We start from the raw sequence: 7,070 nt of genomic DNA on the forward strand, positions 1-7,070 counted from the left end.
CTCTGGGAATTATTAGAGTTAAATACAAGGATTTGTCGACTCGATTTAAATTGAATTAGCGTAACCACAAAGAAAACTATTTTTCAAAATATTTGGATGATCAGAGTCACAGTTCACTTATTTTTCCGTTTTTATTCTTCTAAATACGACCCAAAGAGACCCAAGGCCTGTGGAATTACCTTGCAAAGTTACCCCGAATTCGGACTCTTTGCAGACGATCTTGTCAAATGGGGCGCAACCGGACTGCGTCTGGCAGCATCCAGGTCAGTATCAGTAGCAGACGGCAAAACAATGGGCGCTCTCAAATGAACAAATCAGCTCTCCTCAGGATAAGACAAATGCATCAAGTTTTTTTTTTTCAGAAAGGTTTATTTTGTAGAGTATTGGCGGGTAGGCCTACAGGTTTTTGCGAGTAGGGGGTGGGGGCGCACCTGTATAGAAAATGTTTTGCTCCACAAAAACGAAAAAAATTGTAGACGAGGAAATTTTTACCATAATGTGGCAGGTGCGGGGATGGATATTTTTGCTTGGATTTGTCTCTTTTCACTTATTAAACTATTTATTTAGGAGAGAGAACGGAATGAGAAAAAGGGTACTCCGGAACGCGAGGGTGGGAGGTAGGAAGACCAAGTTTTGTTGTGGACGCGAATATGTATTATTTCACTCCAAATGACCAATGTGCATTAAGTTATTTCGAGAAATTTAATTAAAGTCAAATCTTTTCAGGGCCGAGTAAAATTGTTAACATTGCGATAGAGAAGACCGCTCCAGGCAATAATCCTGGCACGTATCTGGTGCACTTTGGCCCCACCCACAGAACAGGTCACTTGATATTTTCTCAGGTTCGTTGTAGCGAGATAAAATCTAACCTCGTAGCATTTATTATTTTTTTTTTATTATTATTTTTAAATAATTCTTTTTACCTTGTTAATAAATAGGCAACGACCAATTAAGCCAGTTTTGGAGTGAACCTCGCCGAGAGCTAGCCTCAGCCAAAGCCAATAACTGTACAGAATTTGTTGGTTTCACGTCAACAATTTCTGAGGCAATTTGCGGTTCGAAATTGTTCTAACTTTACAATTTAAAATATCTTCAAATGTGTGGGTTTTCTTTTTTTTTTTTTAAAGGCCAGCAGCACCAAGTGAACTGCGGGTCAGGTATTCACTAATTTTCTTCAGTAAATATTTAGTCAATAACCTGGGGTTACTTTGAACAAAACCAATTTAATATTTAGCTGCGTACCACTGGTCACTTTCCATTGTATCGGCGTTGTTGGCCATTGTCCAGCGGTTACAGGACGGGGCTAATGAAGGCAACCCCCAGGTGTATATCCATGCTGAAGATTTGTAAAGAAAAATGTCCGCAGCGTTCTAGAGGTCTCATTTAACAAATACACGCGTATACCTCATTTAATAAATAAAATTTACGCATGTCATTACATCACCCCCTTTCTTGTTAAGGTTTGGAAATAAATAGGGGTGGAACTTTTTTATTCTTGTTCTGATTACAGTGCAGTCATTGGTTGTTCTTTGGCATTTCTTAATAATAGAGGAAACATGCTTTTTATATACTAAGTATATACAAGATATTTGGTGCTTCGCTCACCTTTCACGGCATTTATCACATACAACTGCATTAAGATATCTCAGGCAGTCATCACCTATGGTTCTGACACCCCTTCAAAGGTGCGCAACCCGAGGGCTTAACGGACGTGGCCACGTGCAGCGTGCCTTGTTAAGGCAAGAGACGAGACTGGACGCATATCCCTCTCTGGTAGGTGTAGTTGTCATTGAGGGAAGGGAAACCAAATGTTTAAAAACTGAACAAGTAAAAATTAACCTGAAGAATGAAGGGGAGAGAGAGAGAGAGAGAGAGAGAGAGAGAGAGAGAGTTGGGGGGGGGGGGGGGCGTGAATTTTCTTTTTTTTTAACTGGGATTTGGCAATAAACCAACTCAGAATTTAATTTGACGATTTTTGTCAAATACTTCCGTTTGTTATAATTTATGGCATGGTGATAATTGTAATTTCATCATTGGGAGTCTTCCAAGGTACCTCATGCCTCAAAGACACGTGTACACACGCATGTAAAAACACAAATGCACATGCTGTACGCTCTCAAGGTCACAATACCAACAGTGTATAGCAGCACGTATTTCCCTTTAACAACTTCACAATTTCGGCATGACATCCCAGTTAATCCAATGGCAATTTTAATCCCCGCAAGTTCAAGCACCGTATTATCGAATCCCACGCTTAATTTACCTTTACAATGTTAAGAAAACCACTAGGTCCTGTGTTGTCACAAGGCGGTTCTCCTCTGCAGAGTGAAGCCCAAAGTGTGATGATGTAACATAACAAAAAAAACGCTGTCATAATGACAGAAATATTAGTTCTTCGTATTTGGTTCATTGTAATGCATCCTTAATTTGTTTTACCCCTTCTAAGGACCACAACGGAAAAAATTCCGATAACGTTCACTTGCCATCCTACAATATTTTTACGCATAAGATTCACTTATTTAATTCATCCATTCATTCATACTGCAATTTATTCAGTAAAATTGTTTATCGTACATGCTGAGGAGGGGAACTGTTTTGATACTTACAGTAGCACACTGCAAGCGTTTGCGTGGCGTGAGATTATTCATAATTTTGCGAACTGTGTGAACAACAATGATGACAAGCCCGACATGCTCCATTTTTAAATTTCTAAAGAGATTTTCCACCAACAAAAATCTGCAAGGGAGTTGTATCATTATCAGCATTATCAAGGCCAGCAAAAAGAGAAAGGAATTTAACGTGAAATCACTTGCGGTAACGTTCCGCAAACAGATAAACAACGCGCACTTGTGCCCTTACCTCCAGGGGTTAATCCCCCTCGTTAAGGCACTCGCGTAATTTCAATCGCATTCATTCAAATTACGTATTAGGCAATGTTACGTCGCAATCGGTGAGATATTGTTGCAGCAGAGGTTTTATTCACAATAGCGGAGTGATACCCCTCGGGTAGACCTTTTATATTGCCCACTCGTTAACGGATTTAGGATGCACGGTCCACTTAATTTTATTATTTAATCGGGTATATATATATGTACATACACTGAAAGGCCTATGTTGTTTCTTGGAGAGTAAAAGAAGCATTGTGGTAAGCCTTGGTGTTTGAAGGGAGGGCAACGGTTGGTGGTTTACCAAGAATCGGTTTTATCATGGACATAATAAGATCTCTTATTATGTCCATGGTTTTATGAAATGTATTTAAAGGCCATATATGTGAGATAAGCTAGGGATTAGAACAAAACATGCAATTTTCCGTGTGACATTTCCTTGGCCCAGAAATAGCTCAGTGACATTTGGCTGGTGGGAATACAGAAAGCCGCGAGAATAGTGGAAAGATTCACCCGAGGACTTGACCGACAGATTATGAGAAGTGAAGGGAAATCAATACGGTCAGAAAGAAGAGTTTGCAGAACTCAAAGGTGATATCATTTTATACTAATGACTTTTCATTATCACCATTATTTTGACGAACCAGTTGTTTGTTGGTGTTCAACAAAACGCGTAGGCCTAACTTAGTTGCTTACATAGGATCTTGGCGAGTAAAGAGATGGCCGGTCTCTCACCCACGGGTCATTCAGTCGGTTTTGTGACAATCACGGCTCTTGTCTCTTGTGCATTGAGTAATGTCTCATACCATAATAATCGAAATAAATTTTAATTAAAAGTATGTTTTATTTAAAGTGCTCACAATTTGATGGCAGGAGCAACGAACGTAGAAATAATTAGAGGCGTTTTGCGCGGGTTTTTAATATCAAGATAGCAATGGATTCCTGTCTTGATCAAGTTTACTAGAAACCGTGTTTAAAAAGATCAGTTTTCATGACGTTAACTTTAATAGCCATTGTAGGAAAAGGATCGAAACCATCACCCAAATCCAATCTTTGAAAAATATTCAAAGTAATGATTCGCCAGCTATGCAGTAAACTTTTTACTGAAAATTTCACCTAGACCTTGTGTCATGCACCTATGAACCGAAGATCTTGACATGTATACTCAGGATTTTACTTGATATATTTTTCTATTTCATTTTGTTTATTTTTTTCTGCCCAGCACAGGGATGCCTAAGAGCTCCACCTTCTCTCCCTAGAAGCACTTTTGTTAATTAGGCTGTAATTGAATACTTGCGTCCTTGTACCCGCCCCAGAAAATACGCTAGTCGTCAATATCACAAGCAGACAAACTATTAAATCTGACACTTGATGCCTTTTACAGAGATCCAAAATTGAATAGTTCACGCTTGAGGGTGGTCTTGTGAGAGATTTTATGCTTTATCGTATCGTATTGATGGAATCATCTTACCGTGTCTAGCTTAACTTTTTTTACTTATGCATCCAAGCTAACAATGCACAAGGAGAGAAAACTTAGGTGCATATATGGAATTTTGCCTCCGAAATAATCATTTTGTGAAAGAGGGACAATGTATCTAGAGAGGTCATTTCTGACCAAAAGGACAGGCCGAGGCTATTTGACGGTCTTTAAGCACGTGATTGACGTGTCCGCGAGAAATGCGCATTCCACGTCACTGACAAATATGTTCATGTATCGAGTGCCAAAATTAAAAAAAAAATGCCGATGAATGTTAAAGTCCCCAAAGCCGTGGAACGTGAAGCGAGGATTGCTTTCTTTTCATTTTAAATCGCATACAGAACTGAAAATAGATGGCATCTCACCCATCTGCTCCCTAGGCCATCTAAGAAAAACAACGTCGACCTTTTCTGTTGTCAGCCGAGAGCTACCGTGCTCGCGTTTTCCGCTGTGACGTAATGTTTCGAATTCACCTTAAGGTTCTCTTCTTCCCGACTGAGATGAAGCGCGAATTTACATGGCGGTGTCGGGTGACGAATGCTTTCTTCCATTTAAACATATCTGCCCGATCTAGATTTGGTTTAGTAAACAGGAATAACAATTATTTGCTCTTGTTCCCCAAATCGGATGCCGACACTCAAGTTGCGCTCTTTCAGAACTCCCTTTGCGGGTTGAGCATCATAAAATTAACAAACTGGAGGTAAAGGAGCACACCTTCTATATTTCTAGTTTTTTTTTTAATATATTGCTAACTATAATGCGGGAGGCAAATGTGTAAGAAAGTATAAAATATACTAGGAAAAATAATATTTCGTAGAAGAAAATGAGAAAAAAAATTCAAAACATACAAGCCTTTCATTTATAATTTTTTTTTAAATTAATAAATGGTTTAGATATTTTCAATGAGTGATGACAAGCTTTATCTTCGCGGAGCATTGTAATTTTGTCTTTTATCGTCAATGAGGGACTAAACATCAGTTAAAATAGGGATTAGGCAGTGAGCGAATGTCCGTTCATTCTGTAAAATACTCTAGATAAAACCAATTGATTTCCCTTTTTTAAAAATTAGGCTTACACTATTTGCACTTCAAAATGAAAATAATACACTACAATACCATTACAAAACGCATTTAAAAGCAATTTAAAAACAACGCTTTTAAAACTATTCTAATTAGATGGCAAGCTTCGGGGCAGTCAAAATATCACTGCAAGGTAGAATGGTAATAACACTGCCCTTTATATTAATAGCACAAAGCGCCCGTTTTCATTTCATTTTAACTAGAGTAACAAGCGATTTGTGGTTATTGCCGTTTTCACATTGACCGCTCCATGTATTTATTTATTTATGCTGTAAAGTGCCCTCCGTAAGTACTTCGTTCAACTGCGACAAAACGTTGCGTCACTGATAGTCAATTTGCGTACTCTGTTTAAAATTGGTCCTCATCTTTAACTGTCCCTTACACTACCTTGTACCTGTGCTGCAGTTTTTATTATGTGGACATTTTCTCTAACTGTTAATTTAACCAGAGACATATCTGTGAATATCTGGTGAAAAATCAATCTGATGCCCTGGTAGAGGATAGCCTTACACGGTAATTTTTTAAGTGAAAATCAATTATCTTCGTGGTTTTTATTTTCTTTTTATGAATATGTCTAATCAAGGAATTACATCTGTTGTAGACCTAACTCCTTGGTCAAATGTGCAGAGCAGGTCTCGAGCTTTACATGTGTTTTACTGTATAATGTTTCAACTTCAATTGAATTCTCTGTCTTTTTTTTTAATCGGGTGCGTATTGCATTCGATAAACTGAAATTAAACATGATGTTCTGAAAAAGCCATCTGACAAAAAGAACGTGCGCTCACAATAAAGACGGGTATAAGATTCAGTTTGATGAGATCCAACCTGCTCCTCCTCTGGAATATATATGAAAATATATGAAATATATTACAAAGATGTTTTCGACATGAAAGTATCGAGTGACATATCAAATGAATTAAGTGATAGCATTATTATGTGCCGAATACCTGGCCGATTTGCGGCTGTTTCATACAAACTAAGACCAAGGTCGGAAAATGGTATATTTGAGATTTTTCTTATTTCTCAATTTATTTAACCGACTGTCTGCCTGTCCGTCCGACCGTCCTTTTGTCCGACATAGAGACAGAGAGAAGAAGGCCACCATTGCTATTGCAATATACTGTAGCAGCAAGTTCGATTGAAATATGGGGATTGCCCAACGATGTAATTATGACTGCGCTCGACAAAAGCGCCACTCTGATTACAACGATATATCAGATTTCCGTGTACCTACACTGTTTTGTTGTTTAAGATGACCAATGGCAAAACGTCCATTTGGTCACGTCTAAGGTTTTAATTGATATAATTGGACGCCGGGGCACAGGGTTACTGCTGCTCGTGGAGACGAGATGGCTGGATGAAATATTTTGATTTCTTTGTGGTACATGTATCAAGTCAAATATGGAATGGTTCAGATAATATTTGTAAATAAAGTGGTCGGGTTTCGAAAGCTTACAGTGTCATTGGCATTTTATATCACCGAGAAACTTTTTATTTATATGGTGATCTTGTATGGCGATTCTGATTTTTTTACTTTAATTTTTGCGAGCGAATCTAATCTTCTTTTATTATAATTCAGTCAGAAGTTCAAATGCATTGCTGTGATAGCAGAAAGCAGGTGAATGACTT

The sequence above is a fragment of the Lingula anatina genome, chromosome 6 (assembly GCF_051362555.1).
Source record: "Lingula anatina isolate TDL-2025a chromosome 6, LinAna3.0, whole genome shotgun sequence".
NCBI lineage: Eukaryota > Metazoa > Brachiopoda > Lingulata > Lingulida > Lingulidae > Lingula > Lingula anatina.